This window comes from Lissotriton helveticus, chromosome 7 (assembly GCF_964261635.1).
Source record: "Lissotriton helveticus chromosome 7, aLisHel1.1, whole genome shotgun sequence".
Lineage (NCBI taxonomy): Eukaryota > Metazoa > Chordata > Amphibia > Caudata > Salamandridae > Lissotriton > Lissotriton helveticus.
Genome location: NC_136068.1, coordinates 303,490,306 through 303,511,722, shown reverse-complemented (window position 1 = coordinate 303,511,722; position 21,417 = coordinate 303,490,306). Strand labels below are relative to the sequence as shown.

Here is a 21,417-nt window from a genome sequence, read left to right as displayed (position 1 = left end):
GAAACACATTTGACATGTGTTTTGGTACGTGCTGCGACAAGTATTAAAGTCAGTAGGTATCAGCATATCTTGTTCATAGCCCGCCCCTAGCCCCGCCCACTCGTCCCATTTAAATGAGTACCTGAACTATTTTTTTACCATTTAAAGAACTGAGTATAAGTGCATATTAACAAACAGTACAGTACATAGAGTGAACTGCCTTTCAACGCTGCTAAAAGCAGTCCGACATACCTGTCAAAAAGTTGACTCTGGAGCGAGGCTGGGGCCGGCTAGATGTCTAAGAGGATGGTCCTGTTCTGGCACTTGCAGTTTCCTGCTGCTTTAAACGTATGCCTTTGAAGTGCCAGCAAGAAAGTGCTAGACCGGGATGCATTCATTATAGTCCTGCGTATAAAGCCAGGTCTGCCTCATCCCGGCACACAAGACACGGGGCATCTTGCCAACTATGAATTAAGTTTGCTATCATGATATAAGTAGCAGCAGCTGGAGCTGGGGGCGGCCTGTGCGCTCACAGGATGGAGGGCACGCCGAGGGCAGGGGGCTGCTTTGCCTGGTTGTTCTCCTGCGGCCTGGGGGCTCTCAGCCTTTATGAGGAAGATGCTCAAAGCCACAGACCAATCCTGGGCACCGTTCCAGAGCAGCCTGGGCGACCACGACTACCCGGAAACTTCAACGAGGTTTTAGAAGCACGTGACCCGCCCTCGGAGAGGATGCCGGGAAGGTCACGAGTCAGCAGGCAGTGGAGTGGAAAAGGATTTCCCACTCGAAGCGCATTAATGCCAACTTTGAGAGCAGGAGGGAAAAAACGCATTTGGCTTCGAAACAATGAAAGTGTCATTTGATCATGGACGTGCGTTGTGAAGCACAATATTTTAGGAATGTCAAGGGGAAAATAAGTTAAGGCATCAACATTGTTGCTTAAGGGATGTAAAATATTTTGCTGCGTGAAGGTGTGACTTTTTCCGGCACAAAATCGGAGTCTTAAATAGAAATAAATTAGTAGTAAGCCAGGAGCACTCCAGGAGTAAGTTACAGCAAATGCTTTGTGAGTCCACGGCCTTAGAGTTGATGATAGATGGTGAAGTCGTATCTAATATAATGATGGTTGTTATGCTATTTGTAGATGGCTTAAACATCCACAGACAAGGAAAGGGAGTGAGCGCTTTGTTTTGTGTGGATGGGACCTTTCAAAGTTCTGTAAGGCACCCACAGTGAACAGCTCGCTGGGGTCCTGGTTCACGGTAACTGAGTGTGGGAACCCTCATTTAGATTCTCACTGTACTGCAGTGATTGAAATGGAAAAATAGAAGTGCAGGAACTCTGTAACAGAGTACCTGCTTGTTTACGAGAAGTGCCGGTACTCTCCAATTAAAAGTATAGCATTTCTCTTGAGAAGTGCCGGTACTCTCCCTATTAACCGTACCGGACAGTACTGGCTCATTTAAAGCACTTCTGTTCTGAATTCCTTGTCTTTGGCGCGCGTATGCGCATGATGTTGCAGTCCTTAAAGGGCATGCGAACATGGATGTCGACCAAATATAGCATTCTTTCAAAAACAGATGAAATATCAGAATAGATCCCAGGATAACTAAAGTTTAGTGTTTCATACTAAAATGAGGACTATAAGTCCCCATTCTCACTGATGACTAGAGAAGGAAGCTACTGGATACATACTGTGACTCTAGGGACCTCTGGGGCCTTCACGCAAGTGGTCTTTGCCCTCTGAGGCAGGGTCTCATCCAAGGGTTGGATAGAACTGGGCTATTTTCAAGACCCTGAGCGATGGAAGGTTCATCTGTTGATGGTTATTTCGTGCTGCAGTATCCTTCTGAGAAGCATGTAATGTTGGCATCCCATACTAGTAGGGTCCCAAAGGTGACCTTTATCTCCATCTCTCTGACGAGTTATGCTTTAAAAGGCACCCTGAACATACGTCGTGTATGTAAATTCTCTATCATTCAGCAGTTTATATTTCTGTATGATAAACATCCGTAGAGTGCCATTATCTTTCATTAGTTCTTGTGTGTCTGTCAACTTCAGCATGTCGACATAAGGGGACGCAGGGTTGACTCTAAACAGACGGTCGAAATGTGGGGGTAGACCTGCTTATGTGACATGATATTCAGGCCTTCTCTCAACATTTGCTTCTGCAGGATGACGTTTCTTTATTATTGTTCTTGTAGGTCCCCAAACAGGCCACGGTGATCATTAAGGAATGACTGCTGAGGATGGAATATGGTTAATTTAATATTAATCTGAAGGTAATGTACTGGGGTGCACAGCAATATTCGTAGCTTTGTTTAATCAGGTTTGTAGGTGCCACATAAGTGACGTCAGGTGTCCCTCGGCGTTAAATAATCATTGAGATCTCACATTACGCTTATAATTTAATATTAAGGAAGCACTGAAAAAGCCAATAGGCCTGGTTTCAATGCTCTATATACCATTCAAACACAAGTATACACAATTGCATACCCACTATTTGTGCTATGTCACTTTCATACTTGGTGTATGGCGTAGCAAGCTTGGCAAATGACAGAAAAGAGGGCACACACATAGAAGGCACAGAAAGAGGCATGCTGCAGAGAGGCGAAGCACAAGTTTTCAGTGTGCATTTGTGTATGTGTTTACACGTTAACACATTAAAATTCGGGTCTGTTATATTTGTCAATGCATGTTTATACTTGCCAATGGGGTGGCTAGATGCAGAACCCAGACCTATTGCGTACAGGGCCATTTGACTAGAGCTTCATCGCTATTATGAGGCTCCAAAAAACAAAATCAGTTTTGGGTTACTGGTGTCACTGGTCAAAGACGACATGGCTTAGCATTTCGAGCTGGACCAAGGAGACTGGTGCCAGTCTTAGTGGCACATTGTGCAAAAGAAGAAATAAAGGAATGCAGTCCAAAGTAATTATCAGTCTCTGAGATTAATTCAAGTATTCCGCACTTATTTATTATTTGCTTTTCAGATGCTAAAACTGAGGTTACTTCTTGCTCACACTTGTCTTTCCTACAGTGGTGACAGCTGCTGCTGTGGTTCTTGCTATGTTGGCAGCTGTTATTTTACTTGTAGTCAATGCAACTGCCCCTGCCTTACTGGCAGCTGTTGTTGCTGTTGCGCCCCTGCTGTGGTGGCAGCTATAGTCACAGCTGGATTCCTGTTGCGATCACTGCTGTTTCAGGATCTGGGTGCAGCTGTTTTGACAGTTAAGTTACTGCTGTTGTCGTTTTGTAGTTGCAGCGGTTGTTGCTACAGTGGTAGTGGCTGTTGTTGCTGCTGTGGTCTCTGCTTTGATTGATGCTATTTTGATAGCTGCTGTTGTTGTCATAGGAATAAGACACTTTACCCCGCACACGTTTACAATGCGTGCCATTACCCCGCATTTTTTACTCCGCAAAATCTTTTAGAACGCAGGCCTATGGACCGCAATCCATTACAACCCATTCCTCATTACAATGCAATTTACTATTCTAATTCCACCAGGGCGTTACTTTGGGGAATGCGTTGTAATGGTTTGCAGTGTAAAGCCCTGCGCTGTAAAAGATTTTGCGGATTAAAAAATGCAGGGTAATGGCATGCGTTATAACGCATTCGTCGTAAAGGATGTTTACCCTGTCATAGTGGCAGCTTGTGTGATGCTGTGGTCCCTGGTATGGCTATAGCAGTGGTTATTGCTCTGTACCCTGCCACGGCAGGAGCTGTTGTCACTCCAGTTGTCCAAACTTTCATTACAGCAGTGCCCGCTGATGAGGTTCCTGCTCTGCTTCCAGTTGTTGCAGATGCTGTTGTGATGGCTGTTGCTGAGCTGTTATTGATGCTGTGATGACAGCTGTTGGTGAGGATGTTCTTGCTGTTTTGACTGCTTTTATCATTAGTATGGTTCCTTCTATTGCTGTGGCTGTTGTAGTGGTTGTACTGGTGTGACTGTTGCTATCTAGTTAGCTCCAACTATGCTTACACCTTGTGTCACTGCTATACTGGCAGCTCCCTTTGCTAATATGTCCATGTCATGTTGGCAAATGTAGACCCTGTTGTTGTATCTACTGTAGCTATAGTAGTTGTTGTTGCTGTTATCCCTGCTGTTGCTGGTTCTTTCCCTGAATTGGTGAAAGCTGTGATCACTGCTGAGGTCAATTATGTTTCAACAGCTGTGGTTCGTGCCGCCATTGCTTCTGTGATCCCTGCTGTTTATAATTGCTCACATCAACACTGAAACTCCTCTCTGTATTCTCGTTTTTGATACTAAGAGTATTCTTGCAAATAGATAACGCTATATCAAACCACACCTAAAAAAAGACCATTGACATAGTGTTGCTGAAGAAAGAGCAAGTTGCATTAATCTGAATGGCATTGCATGCGAACTGTTGTGCAGATGGAGCATGTGCAGAGTCAATGTACCAGATGCTCTAGTGATGAGTTTATAATGTTGAAAAAGGGTGAACAACACTTACAACGCAACTTTTACATCGCAGAGCCTTTACAACGCAACCATTACAACGCAAACTATTACAACGCATTGCTCTGGGGGGCGCTCTAGGATAGGGAATAGGTTAATTTACTATCCAATAAACTTCCCTAGTGTCCACGGGGACTGGAGTTGGAATAGTAAATTAAACTATTCACTATCCAGCAGCCCAAAGCACCATGCGTTGTAATGGACTGCGTTGTAATACTTACGCTGTAAAGGCATGCGATGTAAATGCATGCGTTGTAATGTCATTCATCCTTGAAAAAGATATCTGTTAGAAACAAGTAGATGAAGCACAGTTACTGACAGGAAAGAGCCTTCTGAGAAGAGTCGAAGAAGCAGACTTTGCTGTGTAAGTCAACTGTATAAGACAAAGCCACTCTTAGATCTCCACTTTGTTACTGCAGTAGGGATTGTCAGGTGCCATTCCTCAAGGCAGAGCAGGAGTATATCCTTCATGAGACCCAAAATGGATGTGGTGTACACCATAAACTACTAAATGAAACAACATAGATTTATAAGAGCACAATGTCTACCAGAAGACATCAAGGCACTAAAAGAAGAAGAGCTCCAAAGCGGAAGACAGAAAAGGAAAATTATCATATCATATCAGGAAAATTGCTAGCAATTAATTAAAGGGTGAAAAGCCATATCTTGAAGGCTTCGCAAAAAATATTGTTTTCCTGCAAATCTCTGATAGATCGTGGGATAAAATTCCACAGTTTTGCTGCGGCCACAGAAAAAGCTCTGCCTCCCCTCCTGGTCTTCCAGAATTTAGGAACGGCTGCAAGATTAGAAATGGCAGACTGAAGCTGTCTAGAGGGAATATATCTCTGGAACATTATTGTCAGTCTTCTGGGTCCGGTATTTTGCACACCACTATGAACAATTCATAAGGCCTTAAAGGTGATGCATTTGTTTACCGGTTTCCAATGCAGTTTGGAGATCCCTATCGAGACTGATTGATGTTTAAAATTTCAAGTATCAGTCTCGCTGCTGCATCTGCACAAGCTGTAGCGTATCTATTGCTGATTCATTGATCCCCAAATAAAGTGCATTGCAATAGTCTAATCTAGAAGAAATCAGGGTAAGAACTACCTGCTTGCGTGTTTGCAGAGGGATAAAAGGGAATACCTTTCATAAGGTCCTAATAATCCAAAAACAGGTGGATACACTACGATTGACCTGAAGGTCAAACAATAGCTTGGTATTTACTAACACTCCCAGATTTTTGGCGGAGTCTGCCGGAGTGGGCAGTACCCCTAAAATGTCTGGCCACCATGAATTATTCCAGATGGAAAGCTGGTTACCAAAATCAGGACGTAGAGAATGTAGCCTTAGGGCTAGAGCGGTTGACATTGAAGCTGGGGAACCGGGTTCGAGCCTCAGCAACGACGCTCAGCAGCCTGTGATTCTGGGCAAATCACTTAATTTCCCCGTGCCTAAAAATAAAAAAAATGAATGCATCCTTGTGTAGCGAAGCTGGTGCTATGTAAAGCGCTTTGATACCCGATATCTTTGGGTCTAGTTCGCGCTATATAAAACTAAAAAAAACAAACAAAATAAGGACCTCGGTTTTGTACCCATTAAGTCTAAGGTAGTTGCTACTCATCGAGGTGGCTACTGCCTACATACGTTTTTTTAAATGGGCAGGAATGGCCTCTATATCCTTAGGGATGGATACGATTATTTGTGTGTCATCGGTATAGGATAGGGCTTGTAGTCCAAAGAACCGTATCAGCTTGGCCAGTGGGGAGACATAAAGATAAAAAAGAGTCGGGCTTAGGGTGGAGCCCTGAGGCACCCCACATGAGAAAATGATGGGGTCAGAATTAAATTTGTTCATAGCAACCGTCAGTGACCTCTCCTTAAGAAAGGAGGTTGAAAGTTCTAGTGCTGAAACAAAGAGCCCCAGACTCCGTTGGCGATCGGCAAGCAGGACAGGAGAAATGGTATAAAAAGCTGTGGATAGATCCATAAAGATCAATGCCGCCACCTGCCCTGCATCAGCCACAGGATGGATGTTATCAACAGCTGAAACCAAAGCAGTCTCTGTCCAACGATTGCTCCTGAAGTCAAATAGAGAGGGATCCAAAAATTCAAGTTGTTCCAAGTATGACACCAACTGTAAGTTAAGATGCTTTTCTACGATTTTAGACAGAGTAGGCAGTACTATGGATCATCTCCAAGCAGGATTTTGTCGTGTTATATAGGTATTATTCAAGAATTACTATTGGGACTGGACAGACTACTAGTTAAGAAAATCCACTGTGTAAAGGGAATGAATGCAAGAGTTTACACCCTTTGAGTTGCAAATGTACATTATGTTACGTAGATCATTGTGGTCATTACTGAAATAAAATCTGTCCTTATTCTGAGGTAGAAGAGGTACGTTCTCCAGGGACTGTCCGGAGGAATTAGTGGAACAGGGCACATAGCACCTGTGTGCACTGTGGGTGAAGTTAAGACGGGGTTTTAGAGAGAAAATTAATAACGTGTTATTATTTGGGGGATAGAGAAGCTATATAAGTTTGCCTGGAAATCTGAATTGAAGAATCAAATTGAACTGAAGATGCTTCATTAAGGGCTACCCATACAATGATACAATGGGTGAACAACCTTTACAACGAAACTATTACAACACGCTACCATTACAACGCGGTCATTACAGCGCAAACCATTACAACGCATTGCGCTGGGGGGCGCTCTAGGATAGGGAATACGTTAAATTTTCTATCCAACACCTTCCCTAGTGTCCACGGGGACTGGAGTTGGAATAGAAAATTATACTTACCACTATCCAGCACCTCTAAGCGCTATGCGTTGTAAAGGTTTGCGATGTAAAAACCGCGTTGTAACGTCATACATCCATACAATGGTGTGCAGTACATTATTGTACTTAAAGAGTAAAAATCTATTAGAAATCCCACTATTAGTGAATTGTAGGATTTTAATCGTATAAATTGTCCATGGCTTAGGAATGGAGGTGAATAAAGTTCACCATGAAGAGTCTTGGACATAGAAGTTGCAATTGATATTTGAAATAACAAAAGGGGTATTTCATTACCATTTATAAATATGCAGTTATAGTGAAGTGAGGAAAGTACAGCATTAGAATGAGATCACTGGAATTTAAAACGGAGAAGGCATTAAGAATCTGTACGTTTATTTATAACTTTAGATCTTAATTATAATGAATTTATGGGGTGAAGAATGAATGAATTGATATACAAGGGTCTATTCCTGAACCGATAAAAGTCGAAGCGCCGTTCTTTGATGCAGTAGACCTATTATGCGAACAGCATTATCCTACTGACTGTAGCCGTAAAGATCCAGGCCTCTTAAACTCACCAGAGAGTGAATGGGCCAGAACCATTCTTGTGCCCTGGAAGCACTTAAGAAGGGTCGCCTATGGTTGGTCGCCCTTTTTTGGATCTTCTCCTCATGTGACGGCTAGTGGGAGGAAACATGCAAAAGTGATGCTTCTATTATGCATCCTTGACCTGTTTTCGAGAATGAGTTGAGAAACTCGCCTGCTACTGCAATGGAGATGCCCACGAGCACATGGCCCTGCTCTAGTTATTGATGTCCTGGGTGAAAATGCTCAAGTATGGCTTATCACATATTCCCCTTCCCAAAGTGCAAGTATCAGGTACATACAACACACAGAAGTAGTTCCAATGTCATTCAGGTTACATACAACACATAAGAGGAAATCCAATGATATTTTCACTTGTTGAAAATCAAATGTTTCTATGCCCTACTTAATGGAATAATAAAGCTTTGGATTCTGACAGAGTGAAGAAAATTGAAAGAAAAGTCAAAGTTCCTTGGTTAGAGTGTTTATAATAAGTTTCTGCTGATCACTTTAATGTGCTCTTGTAGAAACAGATGGTCTAACTATAAAACGATAAAACCAGGATGGAATTGTTTCCTTGGATCAGGGGTCTTCAAACTGGGAGGCAGTGATCCCAGGGAGGGCACCAGGCTCTGGCCAAAAGAAGCATTATGCTGAAAACAGTGCTTTGTTTTAACTGGGAAAAATGAGCGGCTGCTGTGGTCCATCACTAACATCTTTTGTCATTTATATCCTAGCTGGGAGTATGTGTCAAAAGGGAAGGGACTGCAAATATTCTTCAAAACCTCCACCCTCATCTCTAAAATTTACACTGAGGGTCCTTTTACATGTTGGTAAGGCCTGCCTGACCAGAAAAGTATGTTTGACAATCATGCATTTGATTGCATTTTTAAAACGGTAACAGAACATAACTGCAATGTTTAAATAAGTCTAGACATGTTTAAACATTGGCAATTTAATAAAATAATTGTGAGAAATACTGAGGGGGGCCCGATGATTTTCTTTTTCGACTAGGGAGGGGGGAGGCAGCATTAAAAAATGTGAAGACCACTGCCTTAGATCTAAGGATTATGCCACTCTTTCGTTCCTGCTACCTGGGAAAGATGTCTGGGTGTGCCAAGTTATAGGATCGGTCCTGCACTGGAGTCTGGGATGCATTTTTGTGATTTCATATCTGTGCATTCGCAGGTTGACTGAGGTGGGGGGTGCTTTTAGGCCAAAAACATTGACAGTCGAAACCTGACATTTCTGACAAGCAATACAGCGATTGGGATGGGCAGCATCACACTGGATAGACTTGCCTTGCGCAGTGTCCATTTTGTATAAGATGTGTGAAATGGGGTATATTGGGTATCAAATGCAGAACTGTTGTGCTCTTCCAGGTGCATGCTGACTGGGTGTATTGGTACAACGTCATTTAGTGTTTGCTTGTAAGCTATTGGCTGTCATTTGGGTCTTAATAATCAGGGCTTGGATTCAGCCGCGGCCGGTAGTGGGTGTACCGGCCGGGCGGTGACATGGGGAGGGGGAGGGGCAGGGTGGGGGGGGGGTAGTAATGTATGGATTACGGAGTTTAACAGGTAAGTAAACATATAAATAAATAAAATGAATTTCGTTGCGCGCACTGCATCGCATTTGGTGATGCAGTGCGTGCAACGAAATTTGTTTTATTTATTTTTATGTTTACTTACCTGTTAAAGTCCATAATCCATACATTACTACCCCCCACCCTGCCCCACCCCCTCCCCACGTCACCGCCCAGCTGGTTCTCCCACTTCCGGCCGCGGCTGCTTGGATTTCTTTATAGTCCCATTCTAAATGTACTCATTGGAACGTTCCTATTTGTTAAGTTTGCTATAATGCTATGGGCCCAATGCACCAAAGATCAGGGCACCATGCAGTTGGTGATTGTACACACAGGCTGGATTGCAGAACTGCCCATTATTTTTCGATGCAGCTGCTGTACAATTCATTACATCACAAAACGATTGATATACAGGAGGTAGAAAAACCTCCTACATTTTGTATATTAATTAATCCGGTGGCATTCCACACCCCCTGTCAAATCCTATGAACACAGGAATTGAGCCGTGCAAAGGACAGCACTCTTCTATCCCTGTGTGGACGTCACTTGGTGACATGAGACTTTGCCTTTCACCCCCCCCCACCATCCATTTCCAGTCTCTAAAGATTTTAACCCAGCTGCTACGTTTCATTCATGCCTTTCTTTTAGACCCTAGATTAACAAACATTGGCATAGCCAATCAGTCTCAGCAATAAGAGTGCCTATTTACAGAAACTGCGAAATTCCCTGTTTCGGCAGGGAATCATCCAATTAGCATGTATGCTGCGGACAAAAGCTGACAACTAAGTTATATTAATTTAAATAATTTTGCATGCCACAAAGGATGGGTGCTGTTTTTTTATTTTTTTATTTGGGAAGCGTAAGTACAGGGAAGATGAACTACAAGGGAAGAGAAGGCATGTTAGCAAAGAGGAATTAGCACCTGGGAGTAAAGTCATGCACATATGAATATGAATGGAAAAGACTACTTGCGCCCACATGTGTACCTGGAAGGCCTATAAATGCAAGAGGAAGAGTGTGCTGTAGTTTACTGTATGAGTGGGTCAGAGTTTGGTAGGATATTGTGCATTTACATACCTTGTTTTATAGATATGCAGATGCTTTCTTCCTAGAAGTAAAATCATGGTTGTAAGGGGCGAGATCAAGGTAATATACATAAACAAGTGTTGGTAAAGCTAGTGTAAAGCCCACTTTATCCGTTCAAGTATTCACCTACAAGCGAGGGTGTACATATCCTTGTGTGAAGCATGATAGTGAGGCATTCAAGGTTGGCAAAGCCAATCGTAGGGACATAACATGGAAAATCTTATAAACATACATACATTCTATGTACCAGTTCATAGAAGAATAGACTAGCATGGGACAAAACCAGTAATGGTTCTTATTTTTTACCTCCAGCTATGACCCACAGCTTTTTTTCTGAAGCAGGCTATGCTTAAACACAGCGAATTGTTCCTCATGTCTTGTGGGGAGCACACCTCCGAACCTCACACAGGACACCCAATTGCCTCCAACAAAGACCATTCTAAAACACAAACACTTCAGCAGCCGTGCACATCAAAGTGAATAGCTATGTACTCCACCACCAAGAAAGCACTGTGGTCGGGCAGTGAAGCGCTTATTCACATGGTAAGCATGTTCTGCCATGTGGGTGTATTGTTGAAAGTATGTTGTCTTTTCTTTGAGCCTATGAGGGCAGTGTTTCCATGTTGTGAATGATGACCACCGGGGTTCTCTTATTTATTATTTAGTTATTTGAGAGTTTTATATAGCACAAACTAGACCTGAAGGTAACAGAGTGCTTTACAACAGTAAATGTTCACATCAAAGAAACAAAATCTATACAGGGCATCTGAGTCAGAGCGCTCCACAACAATAAATGCTTGTTTTGGGACATGAGTTTAGGGGTATGATGGATGAGGACAAGAGATATAAACGTTCATTTTCTAAGATTTATCTTATGCTAGCAGCACGGATTACCTCTGCAGGTCTCTTTATAGTGTTGGTAGTTTTCTTTTATATTTTCAATCTGACTTCCTAAGCTGGCTGTGGTAGGAGACTGTCCTCTCTGAGATCTTATAGATCTAGGGTAGTTTACAGGTTAGGAGAAAAAGCAGGGTGGTCAGATATCTGCTACTATACTGCTATACTGTACACATTGATGTATCCAATGTCACTCAACTCATTTATGCAAGGGGAACATTATTTGCATCTTTTATGTTACTACAAATGTCATCATTCAAAATACTTTTACTTATGCTTTCCACTTTCCCTTAACCCCCACTCCACTGCACTGCACTGGATGGATGGCTGTGACCACAAATAAATGCAGAGCCTTTGCAAGAAGTGAGGAACATCTGTGTAGGCCCGTGCTAATCTATATTTTTATGGTCTGGCTTGACAGCACATCTGTCACCAGACATTTATGTGAACAATGCTAGTGACGGGCGTTGGCCCCACCCACATGTTGGGAGCTAGGAGTACATGTTTTGGTTGGGCTGAAGTTGTGTGCTTCCACAAAAAATAATGGTTTGCTCTCCACACAGCTGTGATCATTTTGTTTATTTGTCCTGCTGCCCGTGCTTGAACTATCAGGGTCACGCACCTGACCATGTAATGCTATTAAGGTGTCTTAGATAACTAGATAATGTATGTTGTTTTTCTCTGGCAGCGGCACAGATGGCAGGAGGGCAGTCATTAACCTACAAGGATATTTAGGTCTGGCTTGAAAGTGCAATTGTCATGGGACCTTTTGACCTACACCAATATTATTCTACAGTTCTTTGCTTCCACACAAATACATATCCATTCGCATTCTCTTTTGCTGTAATGCTTCACATTACCATGCAACATTCCTTTAAAGCCAGACCTGTTGGCATTGCCTAGGCTTGTAGTCACATGGGTGCAGATGTACACAGATAATTTCAGGTTGCAAATGGCCCATTATGCAGAATCAAGCCATTTGAGACCAAACAAATTCCTTTTTCTATGTACCAAACACTATTTTGCGATTCGGGAACCTATTACCGAATTGCAAAATTTAGGAAGGTGCATGTTAAATGCATCCCTTCATAACAGCAACTCGCAATCATGTGTGAATGTTTTGTGACTGAAATGTGGTCACAAAACATTTGCATTTTACCACCTACTTCAAGTAGGCCGTAACCCATTTGCTAAAGGGAAGGGGTCGTGAATGGCTGCAAAAACTTTTTTAAGAGCAGGTAATGGTCCCAAGGACCACAGCTTACTCTGGAAAAAAAAGAATGAAAACTTTTCATATTTTTTTTTGTTAACATATCCCTTTTTCCTTTAAGGTAAATGGGCTGCATTTAAAAAAAATGCTGCTTTATTTAAAAGCAATGACAGACGTGGTCACAATCACTGTGATTTTAGTGATTCCCAATGGGTCGCAAACGAAGATCTACCTCACGAATATTAATGAGGTAGATCTGCTTGTGACCCAATGGGGTAATCGCAAACAGGGTAAAACACACTGTTGTACATAGCTGTTTTCAATTTCCTAATAGAAAAATTGCATAAATTCGTTATTAGGTAATCGCAAACATGATTCTTCGTACATCTGGTCCTTGGTTTGTATTAGCACGATTGCACAGCACTAGTATTCAGTTCATAATATATTTATTTTATTCAATTTATGTGTCAGTGCAACAGATACCTAAAAAGGATTTACACTGGAAGGATCCCCTTTCATATTATTTAAAGCTTGAGAATATCCCATACATAGAGCACCGCGAAGATGTTGTTCATGAGTGAGATTCGGGAAGTGCAAATTCAAACCCATATATGTGGCGGAGGATAGAAGCAAGGTAAGGATTACACTATTCAAAGTTACATTTGAATACCAAATTAGTGATTATGTGACAGGAACAGAAACGTAGTTCTCAGCAATGAGCACTTAGCAGTTTTTTTTTTACTATTGCCAACCTTTTGTTTCTTGTAAGTGGTAGATGCTCCTTAATGTATTGGAACACCCACTAGCTCTGCATATATGTCAGCAAAAAACAAGGTTAAAGGCACCGCTTAGAGAACGCACATAGGGGTCTCAAATGTTTGGCTGCCATTTTGATGGGGGTTTGCCACTTTGCCCATGCACCCTGCTTGTGTCCTTTCTTGGAGGAATAGAGATTTTAGCTCCCTCTGCCTCCCTTCACTATAACATGAAAGGTAGCCCTGTAGCATCGTCCACCCCTATGCAGCATGCCCCTGCCTGAGGTTGCAGCCATCTTTGTTGCATTGCCAGCACGCGCTTGACTAACCATTTAAAGAAGCAAATGCATAGTTTTAAAGAGAGGTTTAACGCCTTAACTGCTTCGAACGTTCAGCGCCAGTGCTGAACGTTCGAAGAAATGGGTGGGGCCGCGTCGGCCAGTGGACGTGCGCAGCACCAGGGAGGTAGCTCGCGCGACGTCCAAAGACCGACAGAAGCACTAAACGGGTTAATAGCTAGTTTGTTTTTTAAAACAACTGTTTACAAGCGATTCAATAAATAATCAGTGCAGAAATGTTAATTAAAAGCTGATTTGTGTTTTTATGGGCCGCTACCGTATGGTACTGAGTACCGGCACTTTTTTATTTTGAGAGGGAGAGTACCGGCACTTCTCAAGACAGACTTAATACTTTTAATTGGAGAGTACCAGCACTTCTCAAAAACAAGCAGGCACTCTCGTACAGTGTACCTGCACTTCTATTGTCCCATTTCAAGCACTGGGTGCAAGGTTTCATTTCTGAGCTATAAGTTCTTCTGAGGCAATGCCATTTTAAAACATATATCGTTATGGGTCAAAATGTACTTTTAGGGCCCTCATGGCCCAGGTACAGATCAGTGTCAGTGTTGTGCAGTGCTGTCACCTGTCCTATAGTGTTGAGCATTGTCACGTTCTTCGTGATATCCTGGTGTGTTGGCTCTGCTGTTACCTGGGATGTCAAAGTGCAGCTGCCTTCCACTTCCTGTTGCAGCAGTTGCTTTTTATTCCATTGCACTTGCATTGCAACTCTGCCAAGCCTCTTGGGTGGCTTTCTACAGGCACCGATTGCCCACATTCATGCATGGCTAGCGTTTCCAGTAGCGCCCATGGGCTTTCTAGAGGTTTAGGTGGGAACGGAACATTTCCAAACCCATCTGACATTGACCTGTTGGGCAGTCCATAGTAGCTAAATCAATTGGGTAGTGCTTAAGGTAGACATAACCCTTCTGGGGTAGTGTATTTTTACATTGTGTCACCTCCCTCTCTACCTCGCATCTCACTCTTGCTGACCGATTTCAGGAAGAGGATTAAGACCTGGCTCTTCAAATGAGACCTACAGCAAGTGCCTGGATACACTCTCGGATGACAAGCAGCGCTCTATAAATACTTTGTGATTGATAGATTGAGAGTGATACCTCTGTACAGTACCTTCCACCCATGAGCTGGTGTGTCTGGGATTGGACCCAGTTGTTTGACCCATGTACCAAAGTTTTGAGACCACACTGGTTGTGAGAAGTGGTCCTTCTCTATAGCATTGTAGCTAAGCACAAGCCTTCTCAGAATTGGTTACAACAAGAAAAGAAGGTTGCCGAGGGTGTGTTTGGAGCTATTTAAGAGTAAAACGTGAAAATGATGTCAATGTAATTTAAATTCGTTTTCTAAAGCACTCTGTCACCTAGAAAGTGTTCTAGCTCTAAGAGACTATTGTGAAAATCAGAGTGTGAACCTCCTCTAGTCTAGATGGAGTAAAGCCAGGTTTTCACACCTGTGTCCAAAAGGCAAGAACTAGTTAAACAAACACAGATGTGCAGGCAACTGGTTCCTGCCTGCTGCTACCCTAAAGGAAAACGCACAGCTGCCAACTCTGGAGCAGCTAAATCAGGGCACTACCAATTAGGTGCCAGCCGAAGAGGCATAATGTAGTCTCAAATGCAGCACAGGAGTCTATAGTACCCAATAACATTGTGAAGGAACCTCAAAATTAATTAACAGATTGCTTACTCTATAAAATGACTTTGAATGGGCATGATCCACCAAAACCTTTTCCAATTCTTATCTGTACCCTCAACCACTCGGTTAAAGGAATATTCACTTAGAGCAAACCCATACTTTCCAAATGCTCATGCAGCGGACCCGCTTGAAGGGCAATATCTTATAATGCTACCTTTCATGGCACGAGTGGCACCACAGTATTGTTGTAATGCAATGACATGCAAAAAAGCATTGATAAGCCTTACATGTGACAAATTAAGGAATTACCATGTAGGGCAATAATACAAAGATTTCCCAACAGGGGATAGGGCGTACTTACCACCTACTTCAAATTCAGATAAAATGGCTGCCAGAATCCTCTTTGCTATAGCAGATTACTGGATTATTTAAGAGTTGCCCGAGTTGTCTTCACGGGAGAAACCTAAGGACATGGGTGAATGTATGGAATTCTGACTTACCAAGACAGAACCAGTGATAGGTGGAAGGTACGATGTGAATGTGAGATAACGGCCTGACAAATTTCAGCAAATATATGACACTACATGTATTGCATTACATGACTTACATATTACATGCTCTGGTTTTCAGAGTGGGTTGACTAACAGAAAAGTAGATAACTCTTCATGTGTGCCGGGACAGAATTGGAGAGCAACACCCTCAAGGAAGCAATTTACATGGCACAGTTGATTCTGCTCACCAAAGTTGCATTATATTTTCTCTATGTTAGTAAGTGCTCTCAGTTACAGACGCGCCATCTCACACTATGTATCACACAATATCTTATGTCTTCAAACAGTCTCCCAGTGATGAGCCAATATCACATGGTGGCACAATTTCACCCCAGTTCAGACATGGCCATATGCAAATCAGTCTGACCCTGTGGCTCATGGGAACAGTCCAGCCTGAACTGCCAAGCCATGTCTTCCCTGGACCCTTACAAGGTCAAATTATTTTCAGAGTTAGCAGGTCTGCAGTTAGGTAATTCCTCAAACTTGTTCCCAATTTTTAGACCTAAATGTATGTCTAGGTCATAGCCTGGGTTTAGGTTTTCAAAATCTGGTCACCCTTCACCAGGGGTCTCCAAACTATGGCCGTGGGCCACAACCAGCCCTCTCCAAGACTTTTTCCGGCCCGCACCAACTTTAGCATCAATAAGCTAAAATGTAATGTCTCTGTTGTTTTCCAAAGCCTAATCTTCCGATGATCAAAGGGAAATATATATCCAATTCATTTAGCAGCCTATGAGTGGCAGCAGAGCCTCTTGAATCCTCTCAAATATTTAAGATGAATTAAAAAATGAATAGACTACTTTTTCTATCTACAGTTAAGTAACTGATTCGTTTGTCAGAGCATTTGCTCACGTTTGCCATTTTTTTCTCATTATATATAATTTCTCAGTTTAAGCACGGCATGTTCCTTGGTAATTGTCACGTGTCTTTTGTTCAGAATCATATCATGCAGATTACAAAAAAGATCCTAGTAAACCTTATCTTTCATTTAAATTTCATTCATTTATAAAACTGATATTTTTTTTTGCCAAACGAATATTTATAAAATATACGATGTGGTCCTCATACTGCAAAGTTTGGAGATCCCTGTCCTACACTGTGTTTCAGCATTTGGCGATGAATTTTGTGGTACTCTGATAAATTATGTATTGGGACTACTAGGCACACAGGAGAGTTATTCACCAAGGTTTTGGATATGGCACAGTGCAAAACAAAGCATTGTGTTGATTTACTTCCCATGATAATGCCTGCAGGTGCAGTGCAAAATTGTGCAGCTCTGTGCAAGCACCATGGCTGTGCTTAGTAAATAACAGAGGGTAGGCAACTTGATTTAACATGCTCTTAAAAAATATGTTCACATCCAAACACAAATGGGAAGGGTCCCCTGAGGACCCCTTCCTGTTTGCGACTGGCTTACCATAAATTTGGAATTGACGGTAACTGCGATTGTTTTGTGACCGCAATGCGGTTGCAAAACTATCGTACATCCCCCCTACGATTTGCTATTAGGAAGGGACGTCCTTGGCACGCCCCTTCCTAATAGCAACTCGCAAACTCTTTTTTGTGAGTCAGTAATAGGTTACGGACTCGCAATATAGGGTTTGTTCATGCTACAACGCTTTTTAGCGGTCACAACGTGCCGATTTTCTGTTTGCGCCTGCTAAAAACGGTTGTACATGTGGCCCTAGTTCACTTCTGACATAGGGGCTTATTTACAACCCCCCTGCGCTGCTGTTGCATCAATTTTAATATGGGAAAAGGTGGCATATCAGCGCTCAAAGGCCTTGTAAAAGCTATTTATCTCGCCTCCGTCAAAGTATACCATCGGGCTGTGTGCCGTGCTCGGGCAACGTATTATACTGCCGAAGTCGGCAACAGCTCCAACCCCTCGAAAACTATTTTCAAATTGATGAAGGATCTTCTAGCTAAGCGCCCTGATGCTCCGACAACGGGCTCTACTGCTCATTGTGAGGCCCTAGCGGCGTTCTTTCAGGAAAAGGTCCAAAACATCTACATGACCTTTCCATCTACAGCACCTCCTGTTGAGTCTCCGATTTCCATCTGCGGAGACACGTCTCTGCACTCGCTGCCCCTGTTGACATTGGAAGGGTTTAACATCTTGGCAAAGCAGGTGAAATCTGGGTCCCCCGCCGACCCTCTTAGCTCGGCTCTCTTTAGGGATGAGTCGTTCGTGGGTCGGACCGTGGTACACTCCTTGATCAACACCTCGTTGGAGTCGGGCACGGTCCCCCGTAGTTGGAAGCGGGCGATGGTTTCTCCCATCTTAAAAAAACCCTCACTGAACCCTGACAAGCCGGAAAACTATCGGCCTATCTCTTTGCTTCCCTGGCCTACCAAAGTAATGGAGGCCCATGTCAACAAAGTTCTCTCGGCGCACCTTATCCAGTTTAACATCTTGGATCCCACCCAAAATGGTTTCCGAGCTGGTCACAGCACAGAGTCCGCCCTTCTCTCCATGGCTGAATACCTTCGCACAGTGATGGATGCGGGGCAGACAGCGGCGCTCGTTTTATTAGATCTGAGCGCCGCGTTCGATACTGTGTCCCATCCCATCCAGTTGCATCGCCTGGAGGAGGTCGGGCTGGGTGGCGCTGCCCTCCAGTGGTTCCGCTCCTTCCTGAACGATCGTTTCTTTAGCGTTGCGTTGCCACCGCACCAGTCCCAATTCCTTCCTCTGAGACAGGGGGTCCCGCAAGGCTCCTCGCTGAGTCCCACGCTGTTCAATCTGTATGTGAGACCGCTGGCTGAGATCGTCAAGCAATGGGGCATGACTATGGTCTCGTATGCTGACGATACTCAGCTAGCGGTTACTATCAGCGGGGATGCGGACCGGGATGCCCCAGGTTTCAGAGTGGACTTAGGGCGGTGGCAAGCTGGATGAAGAACAACTGTCTCCAGCTCAACGCGAAGAAAACGGAGATCATGATCGTTGGCAGGAGGGCGGAACTGTGGGGGGACAAGTGGTGGCCAGTTGAACTGGGGCCGGTCCCTCTCCCGGTCACTGAACTTAGGAACCTGGGGGTGTGGATGGATCCCGCTCTCAGTTACGAGGGCCACTCGAAGAAAATCGCGGCCTGCTGTTTTGGCATCTTGCGGTCGCTGAGGCCCATTCTTAAGTTCTTCGACCGTGGTACCAGGCAGCTGATAGTCCAGGCCACGGTATTATCTCGCCTGGACTATGCCAGCTCGCTTTTGGTAGGGACCAATGTGGCGGAGACTACCCGCCTCCAACGAGTGCAGAACGCCGCGGCGAGAGCCATTGTTGGCCTACCCCGAAGGAGCTCTGTTTCAGGAGTCTTGAGATCTTTGCATTGGCTCCCCATTAAATCACGCATTCAGTTTAAGGTGTTGTGCTGGGCGTTTAAGATCTTGAGGGGAGTGGGTCCGCCAATTCTTGCTGATCTCCTGTCGTGGTATGTTCCTTCCCGCGCTCTGAGATCGGGAAGCCAGGCGCTCGCGGTGGTTCCCCGATACAGGTTGTGTCGGGTTGGTGGTCGCTCTTTTCGGGTGAGGGCGGCTGAACTCTGGAATTCCCTCCCAGTGGACTTGCGGCTACTGGCCGATCTTTTGGCCTTTCGCAAAGCCCTGAAAACTTTTCTTTTTAAATAAATTCTTTTATCGGTGTTGTGTTTCTGCTACCTGTTGCACTTTGCCTGCCATGCGCCAGGACGCCCCTTAGCTGGGGCAGCTGTGCGCAATACAAAAGTGCATAACATAACATAACATAACATAACATAAAGTCGTTAGGCCGGTGTGGCAGGCGGATGTGTCATGGACATTTCTACATTCAAGTTTAGGAACCAACACTTCTAATAAACGCCCCGCATTCCGTGCAATGAAGAATCTAATGCTCTAAAGTTAAAACACATCTGCGTGTTAAAGAAATGTATTGTGTTTGAACGTTGAAGTCGTTGTCATATTTTCCCGACGTCTGATGCACAAATTACATGGCAAAATATGTTCATGCTTCGGCTCTTGTTGTGGGTCTTGGAGCAAAGCCAGACCATTGACTCTGTTCTCCCTGTTCATTTTCTGGTTTCTAATAAATAGATCCCACGGTGTTTCCTTCGTTTACTCGTACTTGTTATACGTTCGAGGATTTTGCAGTGAAATGCGCAGCAGCAACAAATAAATAAATATCTCGTTCTACGCAAACTCCTGTTACGTGTCAATTCATGAGAAATGCACTAGAGGGCGCCAAATCATAATGTTTCAATCTAGTGGGTTTCTGTGAGTACGTTATAAATATGGCACAGATAGAAGTGGGTGAAGTGCAAGGTCTGGTTTGTCACGGTGCACTTTAAGGCAGGGCTTCTTAACGTACGCTTATTACTTACTGTACCACACCATTTGTCCTTTGCCGACCAGTCATCTGAGATGTCAAAATCCTTACCCCCTTTAACTTAGAGCAATACTGTGCTACACAATGTACATCTGTCTGAAAAAATAAAACCTGACCATCTTTCAGTTGATAAAAAATTAAAGGAGCAGAGTTATTTGTTACTTTTGGCCTTCACAGGCCATGCTATCTTTTTTTCATACTTTAGTACAGTGGGGTTCTTCTGTTCGTGTTCAAGAGAACTATCAGCTTGTACCTTGAAAATAAAAAACCACTAGAGGGCCCCCGAGAACCTCAGTAGCCACGCACACAGAAAACCATAGGACCTCGGTGGCTTAAAGCAGTTTATAGACTATTGTTAGTGTACAAAATAAGGATGTTTGACAGATCTCAGAAGTTAGTGAAAGTGATGTCCGCGGGTGAAATACATTGTAGAATTCTTTAAAACTTTTAAGCGGTTTTTATCCTTCTTTTATTAAATGAAATAAGAAGTTTTCAATGATTTATTGAGACATTTTAATATTGCACTGTCCAGCATCTACTTTCATTTTGTATATCAAAACTGTATGAAATGTGTTGCACTTTTTTAATGTACTTTTATGGGCAGATTGGCCGAAATAAAGATATTTTGACTTTTGACTTGACATTGTAGGATAGAAATACCTCTGCATTTTTTTTTATTACACTGGCTTATATACTCTAATGGCAGTTGAGGTTTGCCTGCAGGCAGGTTCAAGGGTGTGTGTGGGAGGGGAGGTGGGAGGGATAAAATGGCAGAGCTGTGCCACTGGCTTTTGTCTGTAGTGCGGTTTGGACTCCGGCTCTGCCTAGCGGCTCCGCGCGGGGGCGCTGCAGCCACAGAGATGCCTCCTCCACGGTGGTCCCCCGCTCCCAGGCACCGAGCGCCGCTGCTCTGCCCCCGGATTATGCCCGTCGCAGCCCTCAGTGGCTCTGTACACAGAGAGCTCCGATTTCAAAGGGGTCCCTGGCTCTGTGTGCACTGCTCGTGCGGGGAGGGCCCGGGCAGACGGCGGGGGAGGGGCAGGAATGACAGGAATTCACAGGCCGCAGATAACTCCACTTCCTGCTCCTTTCAAACAAGGGAGCTGAGCCAGGAGGGCTCCCGAGGGATGGGGAGGGGGTCAAACCTGAAAG

At 43.8% G+C, this 21,417-nt stretch overlaps 2 protein-coding genes across 2 annotated transcripts in view; one reads left to right on the top strand and one right to left on the bottom strand.

Moving 5' to 3' along the window:
* Positions 1-712, bottom strand: part of LPIN3 (lipin 3) — a 343,676-nt gene extending 342,964 nt beyond the window's left edge. Inside the window, exon 1 of the mRNA XM_078652105.1 lies at positions 232-712. The gene's annotated coding sequence lies outside the window, so the exon portion shown is untranslated. The remainder of the gene's footprint in view (positions 1-231) is intronic.
* MYL9 (myosin light chain 9) overlaps positions 1-21,417 on the top strand; it is an 85,688-nt gene that overhangs the window by 29,750 nt on the left and 34,521 nt on the right. The gene's annotated exons all lie outside the window — the stretch shown is intronic.